This window comes from Schistocerca piceifrons, chromosome 9 (genome assembly GCF_021461385.2).
Source record: "Schistocerca piceifrons isolate TAMUIC-IGC-003096 chromosome 9, iqSchPice1.1, whole genome shotgun sequence".
NCBI lineage: Eukaryota > Metazoa > Arthropoda > Insecta > Orthoptera > Acrididae > Schistocerca > Schistocerca piceifrons.
The window spans coordinates 133,455,906-133,474,376 of NC_060146.1; the positions used below are offsets into that span (position 1 = coordinate 133,455,906).

At 45.5% G+C, this 18,471-nt stretch overlaps 1 protein-coding gene across 4 annotated transcripts in view; it reads right to left on the minus strand.

Annotated features, from left to right (window-relative positions):
- The window catches only part of LOC124717372 (speckle targeted PIP5K1A-regulated poly(A) polymerase-like), a 221,362-nt gene that overhangs the window by 66,649 nt on the left and 136,242 nt on the right, over positions 1 to 18,471 (minus strand). For all 4 annotated transcript variants that reach the window (XM_047244208.1, XM_047244210.1, XM_047244206.1 and 1 more), the window contains exon 10: positions 8,036 to 8,133. The gene's annotated coding sequence lies outside the window, so the exon portion shown is untranslated. The remainder of the gene's footprint in view (positions 1 to 8,035; positions 8,134 to 18,471) is intronic.

Genomic DNA, 18,471 nt, shown 5'->3' on the forward strand with positions numbered 1-18,471 from the left:
ACCTCGTCTACTAAAACAACCAATAACTCAGATGGTAAACATACACTGAAATGCAAGCAGTTAAAAAAGGGGCATTGGGTCAGGAAATGGTGAACCGTTGAAAGTCGATGACAATGAGAACAAAGAAGTGGGGTACCACCATGTAAAAAATGATGGTGGTTAAAATGACAGTGCCCAATATGCAACCCAGCAGAAATAATTTCCTCATGACGAGAGGATGTCGCCAAGCTGTTGGGAGAGGTTTAACTGCCCAGAGTTTGTTCTACATCTACATCTACATTTATACTCCGCAAGCCACCCAACGGTGTGTGGCGGAGGGCACTTTATGTGCCACTGTCATTACCTCCCTTTTCTGTTCCAGTCGCGTATGGTTCGCAGGAAGAACGACTGTCTGAAAGCCTCTGTGCACGATCGAATCTCTCTAATTTTACATTCGTGATCTCCTCGGGAGGTATAAGTAGGGGGAAGCAATATATTCGATACCTCATCCAGAAACGCACCCTCTCGAAACCTGGCGAGCAAGCTACACCGCGATGCAGAGCGCCTCTCTTGCAGAGTCTGCCACTTGAGATTGCTAAACATCTCCGTAACGCTATCACGATTATCAAATAACCCTGTGACAAAACACGCCGCTCTTCTTTGGATCTTCTCTATCTCCTCCGTCAACCCGATCTGGTGCGGATCCCACACTGATGAGCAATACTCAGTATAGATCGAACGAGTGTTTTGTAAGCCACCTTCTTTGCTGATGGACTACATTTTCTAAGGACTCTCCCAATGTATCTCAACCTGGTACCCGCCTTACCAACAATTAATTTTATGTGATCATTTCACTTCAAATCGTTCCGCACGCATACTCCCAGATATTTTACAGAAGTAACTGCTACCAGTGCTTGTTCCGCTATCATATAATCATACAATAAAGGATCCTTCTTTCTATGTATTCGCAATACATTACATTTATCTATGTTAAGGGTCAGTTGCCACTCCCTGCACCAAGTGCCTATCCGCTGCAGATCTTCCTGCATTTCGCTACAATTTTCTAATGCTGCAACTTCTCTGTATACTACAGCATCATCCGCGGAAAGCCGCATGGAACTTCCGACACTATAGAATAGTGAATAGAAGACCAGTGATGATGCCGATGTGGCACCATCTGCTGACAGACTGCAACACAGAGATCATCAAAAGAAATGTAGGTGCTAGCAGGCAGGTTGAGGTAGGAGGACTGCAGCCTTGGCAGAGGTGTCAGCAGTCTCATTTCCTGTCAGACCAATGTGACCAGGAACAACATGAACATCTTTGTGGTTCCCTCAACAGAGAACATGAGGCAGCTTTCTTGGACCTTATGCACTAACTGTGTACAGCACACAGAGGCTCTCAAGGGCACCAACAGAATTGGAGCAGATGATACAATTAAAAAGCCAGTGTTGCCAGATTATTGGGTGGCTTGATAGAGGGTGAAGAGTTCTGCTGTAAAAATCGAGCAGTGTTCTGGAACCCGATGCCAAAAGTGGTTGGTGCCAATGACGAATGCACACCCAACATCATGGTCAGTCTTAAAGCCATCAGTGTACACAAAGGTACTACCACTAAGTTGGATGCGAAGATCAAGAAACTTACAGTGACAGAACCAATCCAGAGTAGTGTCCGTGGGAAGTGAATGAAGTCCACGATGAACGTAGGCTGCTGCACGAAGCCAGGGGTAACAGAGAAGAAGGGCACACGCCACACTGGTGGTCAAGAGAGTCATTGAAAAAAGGGGCACAGGGTGGGTCATCACGTATGGAAGACAAATGGCATGCGTATCTGCTGAGGAAGACATCACACTTATATGACAGTGGTAGTTTGGCAGCTTCTGCATCGACACTCTCAATTGGGCTAGTGTAAACAGGCATCAGTTGCAAAACATATTCCACAATGGTGAATTGTGTTAAGAAGGTGTAAGATGGATGGACGTGTAGAGGAATGAATGAAGCACCTATAGCCTAGTGTCGAACAGACAAGGGATTGGTATAAATGGAGGAGGGGGGCTGATCCACTCCCCAGGAAGTACTGCTTAGGACAAGTAGCACACTGAGGAACCCGATACAGCGTGTGGCCAGGTCAGACATGTGAAAGACCCAGAAAGTTTTCCAAGCATGAACCCAAGAATTTCGTAGTTTCAGCGAACAGAAGAGCAACATGCTCAATATGTAAAGCAGTGGAAGAAACCCATTGCACCACTAGAAATTCAAGTGAACAGTTTTGTTAGTGGAAATGTGAAAGCCGCTGTCAGTGCACCACAAATAATGAGGGTCAAGACATCACCGAAGACGCCACTCTAGGAGCCCAAGTCCATGGAGAACTGCGACAGATTGCAAATTCATCAAAGAAAAAGGAGCTGGAGATTCCTGGCAGGTGACAGTCCATAACAGGGTTAATGGCAATAGCAAAGAGGATGATGCTCAGGACGGAGCCTTGAGGTACCCTTTTCTTGTGGATAAAGGTGTCCAACAAGGCCAAACTCACGCACATTTTGAAAACTCCATCTTTTAAAAATTCCTGAAGGAAATGGGGGCAAGAGGCCTTGGAAGCTCCACATGTGTACAGTACAGAGGATATTCATTCTCCAGCAGGTGACTCCAAATCAAAAAACATGGCCATGGGTTGGTAATTCCACACAAAAATGTTCATGACACTGGTTGACAAAATGACAAGATGGTCAACTGCAGAATGGTGTGCATGAAATCCACATTATGCAGTGGTTAGTAAACTGCATGACTCTAGCCACCTTATCAGCCAGCCATGAATCACACTTTCCGTCACCTTGCAAACAGTAGAAAATGGGGTGGTAGCTCTAAGGAAGGTGTCTGTCCTTATTGTGCTTAGCTATGGCTAAGACAGTGGCTTCAAACCGGCACCTGGGAAACATGCCATCTCCCCAAATGCAATTTTACATATGAAGGATAAAGTCCTTGCCCGCAAGAGAAAGGTGCTGCAACATCTGAATGTGAACATTGTCTGGCCCTGGGGCAGAAGATCAGGATAGGGTGAGAGCATGGTCAAGCTCCCTCACAATAAAGGCTGCACTGTAGCATGCACGATTCTGAGAGGAGAAGGCTATCACCAGAGTTGCTGAGTGAGGAAGGTAGAGTGGCAGTGTGTAGAACTCAAAATCTCCACAGAATGGCGGCCCAAGGTGTTGGAGATAGCAGTAGGGTCCACAATGACATCATCTGCTATGGTCCAGTCAGAAATCAGGGAATGAACCTTGGTCTCAGGGAGTTGACACATACTGCTGACCAGCAGGAACTGTGGAAGGAAGAGTCTAAAGGGACCTCTTCCTAGCTGGAGGGGAATGAAGTGTCTCTGACCTGGGGTTAGGGACCAGTGCCGCTAGCAGGTGGGGAGCGAATGCTTCCAAAGTGGGTGCAGTGGAAGCAACAGAAGGTCCCTCAACCTCCTACGAGGCAGGTATTAGCGGGCAGCTCTGAGGGCCCGCTGTAAGAGGTGCAACCGAGGAAGGCACCATTGACAAAGAAGGTGACGACATTGCAGATGCAACATCAGACTGCAGCATTGCCTGGGACTTAGATGCTCATACTTTTTTCTGGCCTCTTGATATGTGAGTTTATCCAGGGTCTTAAACTCTTGGATTTTTTTCTCAGACTTAAAAATGGAGCAAACTGGTGAGCAGGGAGAGTGGAGCTCGCCACAGTTTATGCAGATGGGAGGGGCACAAGGGCTTAATATATTAGCTTGTCCAGGGTCTTACACTATTGGATTATCCTTTCACACTTAAAAACGTAGCAATCTGTTGAACAGGGGGAGCAATGCTTGCTGCAGTTTGCACAGATAGGAGGGGGGGTGGGGGAGGGGGGTGATGGGGAGGGGGGGGGGGCACAAGGAACATTCTCATGCAGAGGACATCCACAATCCCTGCAGACAGGGGTAGTGGTGCAATGGGAAGTCATATGTCCAAATTTCATACACATGAAGCATCTCATAGGAGGAGAAACACAAGGTTTCATGTCACACTGACATACCATCACTTTCACATTCTCAGACAGTGTATCACCGTGATAGGCAAGATGAAGGCCCAAGTAGTAACTCTGTTTCCCCTCGGTCTCCTATGGACATGACAGATGAATGGCACAGTCTGTTGCTCTAAGGTGGTCCACAACTCATCATCATATGGCAAAAGAAGATCACAGTGAAAGATGACGCCTTGGACCATATTGAGACTCTTGTGGGGAGTGACAGTTATGGAAATGTGACCTAACTTTTCAAAAGTAAGCAGTGTGCTTTTGACTGGGCAGGAGATGATGTCTTAGTGAGGAGGAAACTGATCTTCATCTTGGAGATGGCTGTAACGTCCCTGTATTTGTCCTCAATGTGTTCAACAAAAAATAAAGGCTTTGTAGCCAAATGGTGTCCCAGTCAGTCCTGGTGCATATCAGGTATTTGGTGGAGGATTTTGCTCCTTGTCGTCTAGTACTGCATTGCTCCTACAGCACGGCCAGGGAAGGTAACGTGTTGGGATTTCACTTCATTGCATCGTATGAGGCGTTTCCAAGAGAAGAGACTGCTGGGGTGTGGGATCACTAGCAGATGAAAGTTTAAGTCGCTTCATGCGTGAACTATCTGTCATGGTGCCACCCACTTGGAAGTGGGGCTCTCCCCATGGGTGCCACCCAGCCACAGTAATGGCTACCTGGTCAGTAATCCATTCCTGAGAGTTCCTGTATCTCAGTCATGAGGGGCACATACTCCATGGCATACACGGGGAACATGCAGCGCAGGCACCAACACTCCCCACGGTGTCACCCAGCCACAGTAATGACTACCTGGTTAGTAATCCATTCCTGGGAGTTCCTGTGCCCCAGTCATGAAGGGCACATACTCCATCGCATAAGTGGGGAGCGTGCAGTGCAGACACCAACAGTGTGATTCCTGTGTGGTAAGGGAGCTACTATTGTGCAAGTAATTTACGACCCCCCCTCCCCACAATGGGATGGCTACTGTGATGGAGTTTGGGCATATGACAACAGGAAGGAAGGGTGCCAGGATGGAAGGGCACAGAGGCGGAGCATATACCACAGTGGGTGACCTTCCCTGCATGACACACACTTCTGTAACATTTGGAAAAGGTGGCAGATCAACCCAATAATGGGAACCATGTAATTGTTAATGGAAGGTGAAGACAGTGGTGAGAGCAAAATCAGAAATCAAAACCAAAATCGTGAACCAAGTCTAGGCAGGGTATGCACAAAAAGGACCATCTGACCGAAAGTCAGAGGAGGGAAGAGAGAGTTGAAGTGGAGGTATGCAGCACAGAAAGAGGAAGTAGGATTTCAGTTGTCCACTGCATCAAACAGCTTATGATTTGTTCATTGTGAGGTGTGCTAATGTGTATAGTGCATGATGCATAGTCAAAGGTGGAATATTACTTGAGAAAGTTGGCAGACATGCATTTAATGTACAGTGTGACAGGATGTAGTGCCCATAAAGCAGCACGAATGAACAGAGTGTGCTTTCCCAACAGGTGTCATCGTGACTGGAAGAGGGTTGCTCTGTGAATACCAATTTACAAGAGACAGGGTCGTTCATGCCACAAAGAGCCATCCGAGGTTACAAACAAAGACCTTTCTGAACATCAGGCATTGAGGAGACAGTGTTGGATCGTGTGGCTGACCACCCGTCAATAAGCACCCCTAAATTTGTCCGTGAAATGCACACTTCGAAGGACGTAGTGTGGAGACTACAGCCATATCATAAAGAATGTGAGCAAACACAGGAAGCAATGGATTTTGAGTCCAGTGTTCATTTCTATCAGTTGATTATCTGCCACAGTGCTGTGGTTCTGAACTTCATACAGTCTGTATTGTTCACAGATGAGGCTTCATTCACTCGTGACGGTGTTTTCAACAGCCACGTCTAGAGTGAGGGCAACCTGTACGCCACCCACACCAGTGGCCACCAGCAATGATTATCTGTCAACATATGGATGGACGTTGTTCACGATCACCTAATGGGACCTTATCTGCTGCTGCCTCCCAATTTGACTGGTCCAAGTTGCCTGATATTCCTGTGAGATGTGCTGCCACAGTTATTGGAGACTATAACTCTTGTTGTCCGTGAAAGGATGTGGTTTCAACATGATGGTGCACCATTCCAGTTCAATGCTAATGCCCGTGAGCACCTGATTGACACTTACCCTCAATGCTGGATTGGAAGGAGAGATCTGTCCACAGCCAGTGCAACACTGGATGTCACACTTCTGGACTTTTTCCTCTGGGGCCACATCAAGACATTGGTGTATGAAACCCCCCATAGAAATGAATGAAGAACTGCTTGCTAGAGACCAAGCTGCCCGTTTCCTGGTACGACAGACACGGGACCTTCAAGAGAGTGCGGAAGAACTTCATGTACTGTTGCCATGCATGCACTGAGACTGGCAGTCTCATTGGTGTTATGCGGTATACACTGTGAATGTCCATAACAGAATAAATATGCATTTTCCATCCATTGGTTCCCTATCTCAGTATAATCAGTTGTGGATTCACTATTATATGTTTCAATTTGACCCAAAAGGTTTGAGATACTCTGTATATTACTATGTAAATTATCTCATTATTGCATTAGAAATAGAAGGAGAAAAGCAAACATGATCTAAAGTGTTGCGGCCAAAGATAACAGAGAGGCTAGCCTATCAAAAAACAGACAAATAGTATAGAAAATGTTATACACTTTAGAAACAGATGTGCAAAGAAGACATTATTTGAGACACACAATTAACATCTAAACAACCTCCAGCAATACCTCTTTAAGGAAAATGAAGGTTGGTATTTAATGTACAGCCACTGACAAGATCATTAGAGATGTAGTTCAATCTCATACGGCATAAGATTATAATGGAAATAATGTTCTCTCACATTGCACCAAAATAACACAGAGGAGTTTACCATTTGCAGTTGGGTGCAAGTGGTGAGTTTCCAGATGTGTAATAGGGCAAGTGTAATGATTTTTAACTGTATCTTCTGTCCACTGATACAGGAATATTTGTGTACCTGGAAAACAGACTGATGACTGGAGAACACACACACACACACACACACACACACACACACACACACACACACACACAATGAGGAGGAGGAAGGAAGAGGAGGATGTTTCCGATCCACAAGCATTGTTACATTAACATCTTGTAAGTGACAAATGCAGTAGAAAAACAAGTATTTGAAGTAAATGGTCATAAACAGGAGTGCCTGGCAACAGGCAATTGGTATCCAACAGCATATATAAGAAACTAGCATAAAGTTTAATTGATTAGAACATTTTAAGACCTAGCCTTGCACTGCCTAGTACCCAAACATGACACATAGGCAGTGTAATCCCCAATTAGCCCTCATGAATGTGCATTTCAGAGGTTTGTTAGGAAAATGAAAGCAGTTGGCAAGTTTGCACTGCCTAAAATTTCTGAGGCAAATGGCATATAATGACAGGACAATATTGGTAAGTACCCCAAAGTGATGACGAAGTACAGCATGCTCAGTACTGTCCCAGCACAAGTCATCAAGTGGAATATGACTTACTGACAAAAATTTTGATACACAGGTAGATAAGGAGCTCCATAGAATATTATATGCCTCAAGTATTGCAATAAATGCCCTAGGTGAGGGTGGGGGACATGAGTTGATAAATGAGTTTCCAGAATCCAAATCATTTGGTGAAGTGGGTGTTTATCAATTATCCTTGTAAGTCAGGGATAAGTGTAGGAGGCAAGGCACATTATTTGTCACGAGTAACACAGCCATGTCCCCATAACTTCTCACACTAGTGATGCTGTCTGTTCAGTGAGTACTGAAGGTGCGTAACATAGAAGTACTGTACAGCTCCTGTACAGAGAGACACAAAAAAGTCTCCCAGTATCAAGACTCAATTTCTCTGCACTTGCCCCAAACCCATTCAAGTTTCACAGCAAAATGGAAGCAACCTTAACTGAAGTCAGACCACCTTCCCTACTCCTGTAATCAGAAATTATAATTACCTCATGTTTTTCAGCTAATTTTCCACAACCAGGATTTGTTCAGACTTTTCTTTGTTGACACCTTGCAGCTTTTCTATCTGTTCTCACTTAGTATTGCTCTGAAACACACAATACAAACAATTATTTGCACACAAGTAAAACAGAAAAGACTAACAGCATACTAAACTTTACTTACTACATGGGTTATAACAGTCCAGTAAAACACCAATTCTTTCAAGAATCAAACTACCATTTATACAACAGCTTCACACTTCTGTTACACATGAGTTAATGCGTTAAATAATTTACGATAAGTGCATAAGTGACAAAAAGTTTAGAAAAGATTTGAAATTATAATTAAAGTTTGTTGGAAATCACTAAGTGCTCCCATATAAAAACAACAGATGAGTATAGTCTAGGGAATTTTCACTTCATTTTACAGAGAAGATAATTTTTCACACATCTCAATGTTAATGACATAATGTGTATGTGTTGCACAGTGATCTTGTTTGGTAGGTACATTCAGTGATATATGCAGATATTTTCGACACAGTGTGTTTCAGATAGAGTTACTAGTAAAGAAGTAACCATTTAAAATATCATGCCCAATGTCGCAAATTGGCTGCATGGGTGGCAAAAATGTAGCTTTTTCATATTTTTGTCTAACCCTTTCCAGGTAGTGACTTATGATTTGATCACCGCTGCACGAACTTGCACAAACCACGGATTCATTCACTTCATTTCAATACATATCCCAAACTGAAACGGTTGTTGCACATGATAATTACCCACCTATCCACTGCTGCCTTCCAGTCTTTTTCCTCCATATTCTCTGCACTATCAACTGCATCATGCACTGCTATATCGTCTCTAGAATATATGCAGTTATAGAATATACTCTTAATGGCCTCCATTCTTTATGTTATTCAATAATTGCATGACTGATTTTACAGTTGTATAGAACCAACAGTAATTCATACTGATGCCTTTCCTTTCCTATTTCACCATTACTCTACACACTATGAGTTCACTATGTTTTCTCAAGCCAGCTCTTGAGTTTGCACACAGTTGTTCCTCTCAGCTTTGAAGGGAAGGCTATACACTTTGAAATCACAAGAAATACTAACTTTAACCTTATATGAGGAGTGTTAACAACACCTCTGAATGGCAACTGCTGAGAGTGAGCTTGGTACTTGCGACTGTTGCTCTGGCAAGATTTGACAAAAAGTTGGGAGTTTAACATAGTCCAGAATGGTTCATCTGTATCCTATCAGTAGTTACTGAAGTGAACTCACGGGTCATAGTGTGTGTGTGTGTGTGTGTGTGTGTGTGTGTGTGTGTGTGTGTAACTTTGTTGCAAACTAGAGAGAAATTTACAAAAACATTTTAACTGCTCAACTAAATGTATGGAATGGATTGCACAACTTGTACACAGTTCTAAAAGAATTGAAATGTTTCAATGAGGGCAGACGGTCGATCGATGGAGACCTGTGGTGTGGGTGGCCTTCCTGAAAATATATGTTCACAATATGGGGAGTCTTCTAGTTGTGATACACACATATACTGTCAGCTGGCAGTCAGAGTGGTTTCCACTGAAGTTGTGGCACAAAATTTTACTGACTATCTAAACTCTATCACTTCAAAATTCATCCCCTGCTTATTGAAAGGTGAATGAAATAGAACAGTATCACCTTCAATCAGAAATCGACCAAGAATGCAAAAGTGATGAAATTTCCTCACAATATTGGGCCAGGAGATTAGACATGTCTATGTCAATAATCCTAAAATGAAAATGAAATGTCACTGTAGGTTGAGAAGGAGTTTGCTTGATCGCAGAAAGTGGCAGTTGGAAAGTCAGCGAATACCTTGAGTTTACTCCACAATAGGAGAACAGTTAAGAAAGAACTATATCAAAAGGTTCGGAAAAATCTGTGCAGGAAGAGAGCTGAACTACAGAGAATAAATGTGGATATTGTATCTTAACAACATATGAATTCACACACACGATACAGGTATGCAGCAAAATTGTCACAATTCACTTACATAACTCTCTCATTTTGCCCCCAGCAGTCATCCTGCTCCTCAAAATTAGTATTACACTGAAAAGAAACTATTTTGACAGAGCCCACAATACCTTAGAAACCTGATATGAGAACTTGGCACAATTCCAGAGAATGGATTTCAACAAGGGAAGAAATGCCAGGAATAGTGTGTTGTCAGAGGAGGGGAGTACTATGTTACGGACAGAGTTTAAAATGTACAACATAAAAATTAAAATGTTTGCAACACAAGATTGTTCCTTTTTAACATCTCTTCTAGATTAGCCTAATTTTTTTAATAAAAAAAATAAAAAATAAAATAAAAACACAGTTTTGACATTCCAGCAAAAGGTACGCCATTACAGCTAAGCTGCCAACCCATTGGGGCAAAGGTAATAGAGGACACTGTTTCTTCAGTGTGCCCCAAAGCCAACTGAGGTGTGCACGCACACAATTTATGCAGATATTAAGTAATGAGAATATCAAAAGTGATGGCTGACTCAAACAATACAAACTGCAAGTTGGAATATTGTTGTTGTTGGCTGTTTTAAGAAACAGGGCTACATGACTGTATATCAGATATGGCCGACCACACGAAACCCATGGGGGAAAAAACCCCCAAGGTCTAATAAAGGTCAATGAAGGTGACGTAAGGGACAAAAAAGAAGAAAGAGAGACAAAGGATGAAATGCAGGTGAGGTGCCCCATTTATGGATAGCTGGAAGCCCCCAAAAGCAGAGTGCCATGAGGGGACATACATCCCCCACCCCTCCACCACTTACCAGGAGTACCCACCCTCCCACTCAGAAAATGTTTAGGGAAGACTAGCAACATGGACACAGCAAGAGGAACACAGATAGACAAAAGACAAACAAGTCAAACAGATCTCACGAGATTGGGGGGGGGGGGGGGGGAGGCAGGGGCAGGAGGGGAGGGGGGGGGGGGGGGAAGAGTGAAAAAGCAGGTGTGGTGAGTTGAGGGCCTGGATGGTTAAGTGGCCCTTCCTGAAAGAGAGTGATAAAAGCCCCCACCACAGATAAAATGTAAAACTAAGTCAGCCGCTGAGGCATTGTCTCCTAACACTAGGGGTAGCACGTCAGGGAGATTACGAGTCCACCACAGGGCAGCTAGGTCGGTACAGTTCAGCAAAATGTGGACTACTGACAAATAGGAACCACGTCAGTGGGGTGGGTCCTCATGTCAGTTAAGACTGCCGTGAGTCAGCCAAATATGGTCAATGCAGAGCTGGCAAGAACGGAACTGTCCTTACTAGAGGCCTACATGAAGGTCTTCCACAGATCTGTAGTGTTGTTTATCACAGACAGTTTGTTTGGTGAAGTCAGAGAGAGCCAGTCCGTATTCCCTGTCCCTAAAACTTGACAGCATAATACCGATCGAAGGTCTGTTGCCAGACTACCGATCTCTAGCGTCGGCTTACTGGTAGCCAATGTGGCCAAGCTATCAGCGAGTTCATTCTGTGATATTCCCACATGGTCTGGGATCCAGAAGACGGTCACTGAGTGTCCACATTGTTCAAGGGCATACAGGCCATCCTGGATAGCCACGACCAAGGGTAGCACTGGTCGAGAGCTTGAAAACAGTTCAAGAAGTTGCTGCAGATGAGATGAGAAAGGATTCACTGGTGCAGGAATGGACATGCTTCAGAGCACGAGAGAAGGCTACCAACTCAGCAATGAAAACACTCCAGCATATCCCACATGAGTATAAGCAAAGCCTACGACCAGCAACCATCGAGCCATCTGTATAGACAACTTCGGAACCCCAGGATGCACCAAGGATGGAGAAAAATTGGTGGCAGAGGGCCTCGGGATGAACCGAGTCTTTAGGACCTTGTGATAGGTCAAGACAAAGCTGTGGCTGAGGGATGCGCCATGGAGGTGAACACGAGTGGGCCTGAAGGAGAGGTGGTAAAGCCAACTGGAATTCAGGAAGGAGGGACAAAACATGGACTGTGATCGTAATCCCAGATCCGGGCCGCTATTGCAGGAGACGGATTTCCATGTTTGGAAAGAGGAGACAATAGTTCAGATGCTTAGGAGACTGATGAACAATGTGTAACATAATTGACAAGTTGTTGTTGGCACCTGATATGCAATGGGTGGACCCCAGCCTCCACAAGGAAGCTGTTCACCGGGTTAACCTGAAGAGCTTTTGTCACAAGTCGAATCCCGCAGTGGTATATCAGATCCAGAATCTGCAATGCTGAGGGTGATGTCTAACCTATGTCACACTCCCATAATCAAAACAGGATTGTATCAATGGTTTGTAAAGCTGCAGACGGGTAGTGTGATCTGCACCCTAGCTGATGTTATTCAGACCGTGAACATTTTTGCTTAGCTGGCAAAGATGTGGAATCCACATCATCTGAGCACCGAAGACCAGTCCTAAAAAGCAATAGTTCTTCATCACATTGAATAGTAGGTCATCGAGGTGAAGTTCTGGTTGGTCGGTTAGCTGATTTATGGGAGAGGACCACAAAGTGAGGTCATCAGTCCCATGATTTAGGTGAGAAGTTTATTAGAGGGGAGGGTAGCCTCCCATGAGTCAGCCACGATTGAGAAGAAAACGGATTTGATGATAGCTGCAAACCAGCCCTCAGATAGGTCACTGAGAATAGGAGGTAGGTGGATGGTTATGGATGGAATCAGTTTCAGGAGCTGAAACGCAGGAAGAAGAGAGGGCCAGAAGAAGCAACCCATTCAGTAAAAGGTTCACCATCAGATTCTGCCTGAGAAAGGGGAAAACATCAGTGGAAAGCTTCAGCTCGTTGTTTCTGGAGGAGGAAGGTAAGTGGATAGGACGTCAATGCCATTGCAAAATGCGTTGTGAGGTGTTCGACAACAACTCATGGTTCTCTAAAAAGGCAACCCTGAAAAGCACAGCCCAGAATGGAAGACTTTCACTGATAACCTCCGAGAGTGTGGAGTGTACCCCACACCCGTGCAAAAGGGACAGAAGAACCTAGGGAGCAGACAAAGTGTTTCCAAGACGTAATGGGCTTCAGTGTGAAGACATTTACAGGTAAAAATATTGGTGGAGGACAGGTTCCGCTTAAGATGTTGCAGGGCATGACAATGATCACAGGTGGTGGTGACAACAGACATGCTCCACCATGGAACTACCCAATGGTGAACAGGGCCCATCAAGCGGGGAACAACAACGCTGTGGATTGTCTTTTCCGACATATCACAGATGACTTCATCAACACAACCTGCCAAAGAACATGGAAACATGTCCTGGGAGGAATATAGAGGCCTACCAACACAATGGAAAGCCCAGGAGGTAACCTGGCCAGCAGGAGGTGGGAAGGGAACGAGAGAATCAACATGAAGTGGCCACTACCACAGAGGTCATTGTGTGGCGACAGGTGGAAGGGAGAAAGATGTGGAGGGGAAGAGAGCAGAAGATCAATGGCAGAAAAAATGCCATATGCAGCATAAAATGAGTAAGGGAACCATCATTGAGAAGGCACAGGTCGTCAATGAGGAGACTGTCAGGACGGGGTTAGAGATTGCAAACCGTGATGGCAGAGTCCAAATGGACTTGAACGGAAATCACTTCCAATGGTGTACGAAGTGGGACCCATGTACTAACAATATCCGTACAGGCCAATGTGCAGACACCACAGGGAGCCATCAAAGGGCCCACTCTATTCCGATAGAAAGCGTGGAACCCACAAGCAGTCAGTCAGTGAGCATCAGTAAAATGAGATTCTTGGAGAACAACACAAGCCACTACGTAAAATGCAATACAGGATTGCAACTCTGGGAGGTGATGGTAGTATCCATTAAAGTTATATTGAATAATCGTGGAGTGGGTATCCAAATAAGAGGCTAACAGGCCGGGGTCAGTCCCACTGCCGTGTCACCGTCTGTCACCGCCGACGATGAGGTGACATCCGTAACCGAGATGTCAGACTCATGATTGACTGATTAATTGAGAGGCACTAAACAGTGAGGTCATCAGTCCCACAATTCTGAAGTCACTCACAGTGAAAGAGGGTCTGCTAAAATTGGATGAATCAAGGCAGGAGAGTCAAATTATAAAAAAATAACGTTAAAACACACACAGTAAAAGGCATAAAAGGTGAGACTGAATCTAAAAATGGGGAAAAAAGAGTGGTATTTCCAAGGGGGAATGGTCATGAAGTCCCAAATCAAGAAGACGTGAGGGGAGGTCCCAACCACAACCACCCTGCCCCTGCTCCAGGAGTAAAGTAAAACCTTGTACCTGGAAATAAAAACCACTTTCATGGAGGAAACTGAGGACCAGTCCAACCATCTGTGAATCGTCTGCTAATATTAAAATTAAGGAATCCAAAAGACCATAATCAGCATGAAGGGCCAAAAGAAGGGGACATTCCATCAATATGTGAGATACCATCAGTCTGGCTCCACAGCCACATTGTGGAGCAGTTCGTTATGCACGAGGAAACAAAGAGTAACCCTGTTATGATCCATGCATAGATGGCATAAAACAGTGGACTCCTTCTGAGAAGAACAGAAGGAAGAGTGCCAAAGTGAAGTAGACTCCATGACTGTGTGGAGTTTATTACTGTGAGCAGTAGCACACCAGATGTCATTCCACCTTTGGGCAAAGAGAGATCTGACATGATCTGCATATCTGCTTTTCTAGCCAAACGGCCAGCCAATTTATTATCTGGGATTCCCATGAATGGGACTCAGAGAAAGACAACTGGGCAGGCGGCAAGGCCAAGGACAGAGAGAAGGTCACAGATAGCAGAGACCAAAGGGTGACGAGAGTAGCATCGGTCGACAGACTGCCGGCTGCTCATTGAGTCTGAACGAATTAAAGCACTGTGGAGGAGGGCTGAGAAACATAATAGAAGGTTCTGTGAGTGACTAGAAGCTCTGCTGTGAACACACAATATAATCCCAGCAATAAATGGTATTCTAAGCCAGAAGGAGACATGAAAGTATACCCCACCTTATTAATCATCTTAGAACCATCAGTGTAGAAGATGGTAGCACTGTGGAACTCTGCAAGGATGGCACGTACCAGATGCTGGAAAACCATAGGGGTGACAGAGACCTTAGGACCATGGAATAGGTCAGCCCTAATCCGTGGTGTAGACACCATCCAAGGGGTGGGGGGGTGGGGGGGGGGGAATGGGGAGTGGCATGGGAGGAAATACATGATGTGCAATCCTGTGAGTGTAGATGGAGATCCCGACAGAGGGAAGTGAGATGCACACCAACCGGCAGTCCCAGCTGTGGGCAGTTGTCAGGAGGAAGACATTCCTCATTTGCTACGAGAACAGGGTACACAGGATGATCAGGGAATTGGCGATTGTGTAAGAAACCAGGAGTTGGCTCAGTCGTATTTGTAGAGGGGGAACCCCAACTTCTGTGAGGAGACTGTCAACGGGACTAGTACGAAAGCCACCAATAGCAAGACGCACCCCACTATGGTGAATGGGGTCAAGTAGTTGCAGAGTGGAAGGAGCCACTGAGCCATAAACCTGACAACCATAATCTAGTCTGGACAAGACCAGAGCACGGTAAGGATGGAGAAGAGTGTACGGTCTGCATCCCAAGATGTGTGGGCCAGGAGGTGGAGAGCATTAAGCTTCAAGTGCATGTAGTCTTTAGGTGGTGAATATGGGGCAGCCATGTCAGTTTTTTATGAAAAATAAGGTCCAAGAAATGGGACTGTGCTACTACATCGATGAGCTGGTCACCTAAATAAAGTTCTGGATTGAGGTGTACTGTAGGTTGAAGACAAAAATGCATAACCCACATTTTGGAGGGAGAAAACTGGAAGCTATGGGAGATGGACCACACAGAGGTCTGTCGAAAGCTGACCTGGAGATAGTGCTCAGCAGATGCTACTGAGTGGGAGGTGCACTAGACGCAAAAATTGCCAACATGCAATACCAGGGTAACCGACAGAGGTTACAAGCCCACTGATGACTATGAGGAAGAGTGTGATATTAGCACAGAATCCTGTGGGATACCATTCTCCTGAATCCAAGGGGCACTGAGTGAAGTGTCAATTTGAGCCCGGAAGAACCAGCCATGAAGGATAACTAAAATGTGATGGTGCCAAGCCATGCCATATGCTTTATGTAGATCAAAGAAATCCATGACAAGGTGACGGCAGTTAGTAAATGAAAAGCCTGTCAAACTGCTGTTTCCAATCAGAGTATATGGTCAGTTGGAGATTGTGCTGCCCAGAAACCACACTGATATAGGGACAAAATGACCCGAGATTCAAGTACCCAACATAATATAAAGCTAACCATCCTCTCTAGCAGTTCACAAAGTACATTTGTCTGGCTAATCAGGTGGTAGCTGTCGAGAGACGTCGGGTTCTTCCTTGACTTAAGGACGGGGATAACTGTACTGTCTCACCATTGTGACAGGAAAGCACCCGTGAGCCAAAAGCGATTGAAGACCCTGAAAACATGTTGCCTCTGTGTCACGAGGTGCTCTGCAAGGACCAATGGATCAGTGCACAGAGCACCTTGTAGGTTGAGACCCTGGATAGTTGACTGGCACTGGTGGCCCAGAAGGCTACAGAGCTCGGACCAAAACCTGCGATGAAGAGGGATATGTCCCCAGGGAGGCATACATCCCCTTTTTACTTTGCTTAATAAGGTAACAAGCCCTAGCACGGAGATGCTTAAAAGTGAGGGGGATGGTCTGTGAAGGGTGTCATTTAAATTGCAGCAGCACCCATCGGCAGTCCTGGAAAGACTGCTACATCCTCGGTCCAACACGGTACCAGTCAATGAAGAGAGGGACCTGTGGATAGGGGAACAGCATTGCCAGCTGCATGAAGAATAGTGGCAGAGACGACTCGCATGACCGCATCAATGCAATTTGAGAGGGAGGTGTCGAAGTGCGCGGCAGACCTATATAAAGGCCAAATGGCCCTGTGGAATGCCCAATGTGGGGGCCTGTCTGACGGGCGGCAGCAGGGTAACGACAGAATCACTGGAAAGTGGTCACTGTCACAAAAATCATCAAGGGAGGACCAATGTATGGAAGCCACACGAGCACGGGAGGAGACTGTGAGATTGGTAGCAGTAAAGGTGCCATGAGCAGCACTGAAATTGGCAGGGGAACCATCACTGGGGAGACACAAATCAAAATCTGTAATAAGCTGGTCAATGAGGAGACCCCTACCTGTGGGAGTGGCACTCCCCCACAGTGTGTGCTGGGCATTTACGCCCCAAAGGAGGAGAAACGGGTGTAGGAGTTGCTGTGTTAAGGTGGACAGTTCAACATAAGGAACTGGCCTACCTGGAGGGAGGTAGACATTGCAAACACTGATTGCCAGGGTCATTAGCACTCTAACCACTATCACTTCTGGGTTGGTACACAGAGGGATCTAGTCACTAATGGCATCAGAGCAAACCAAAGTGCAAACGCCACCAGATGCTACCCTGGGGCTGGCAGGGTAACGACAGAAAGCCTGATAATGATGAAATGTTGGACAGTGGTCATCTTGAAGAACAAGACACAATGCAGAACAGGTGGCAATAGTATCTGTTGGAATTCCACTAGCAAGAGTCCAAGTTAGACATAAAGATGTAGAGAGGAGGTCATATCACTCGGTCAGTGCTCGTCACCGACAAGGATGGGGTGACATCCATAAATAAGATTTCAGACTCAGGCTGCAAGGGAGGAGATGGTACCTCTAGGGGCTCCCGGGCGGCCTTGTCTTGGGACTTATGTTTTTTCTTCTTCTCATTCGGAAGAGAAGGAGGCCAGGGCACAGAGAGAGTACAGGCATGTGCAAGATCGAAAGAGTGTGTGTGACCTTGGGGTGCACATTTGGTGCATCTCCCCAAGGCAGAGCCCCATCACTGGCAGGGGCCAAAGAAGGGGGACACTTCTTTGACGAGGAAGGAGGAGTGGCTCCCAGATGGGAGGGCATGGGAACTGCAGGGGAAGGGGAGGGGAGAAAGGGACACAGCTTGGGTAAGGAAGAGGGAGGAGGGAGAAAGGATATAACAAGAGGCAAAAGTTGAAGAAAGTGACACTGGATGGGGTGTGTCACATTTTTGGCAAGCCTCAGCATAAGGCAGGCAATCCAGGGACTTGTACTCTTGTATCTTCTTTTCTCTCTTGTAAGCAGGGCAATCTGGCAAATGAGGAGAGTGGTGGTCTACTTTGGAGGGAAAGGTGAATGATCACCTAGCCATCTCCAAGAATGGTACAAGATTCCCTTTAACATTATACAGGAGCTGTATTCATCCATTCTGAGATGACTGGAAGCTGTTTTGAATGCCAACATTTTTCCTACTCAATATTATGTATGGTAATATGATGTGTCTTTGGTGTTCCAATGTTGCCCTGCTCCGCCCCGTAGCACGAGGCCAGTCTTAGACTGCCTTGAAACAGAAGAAATAGCTCCATCTAAGGCTTC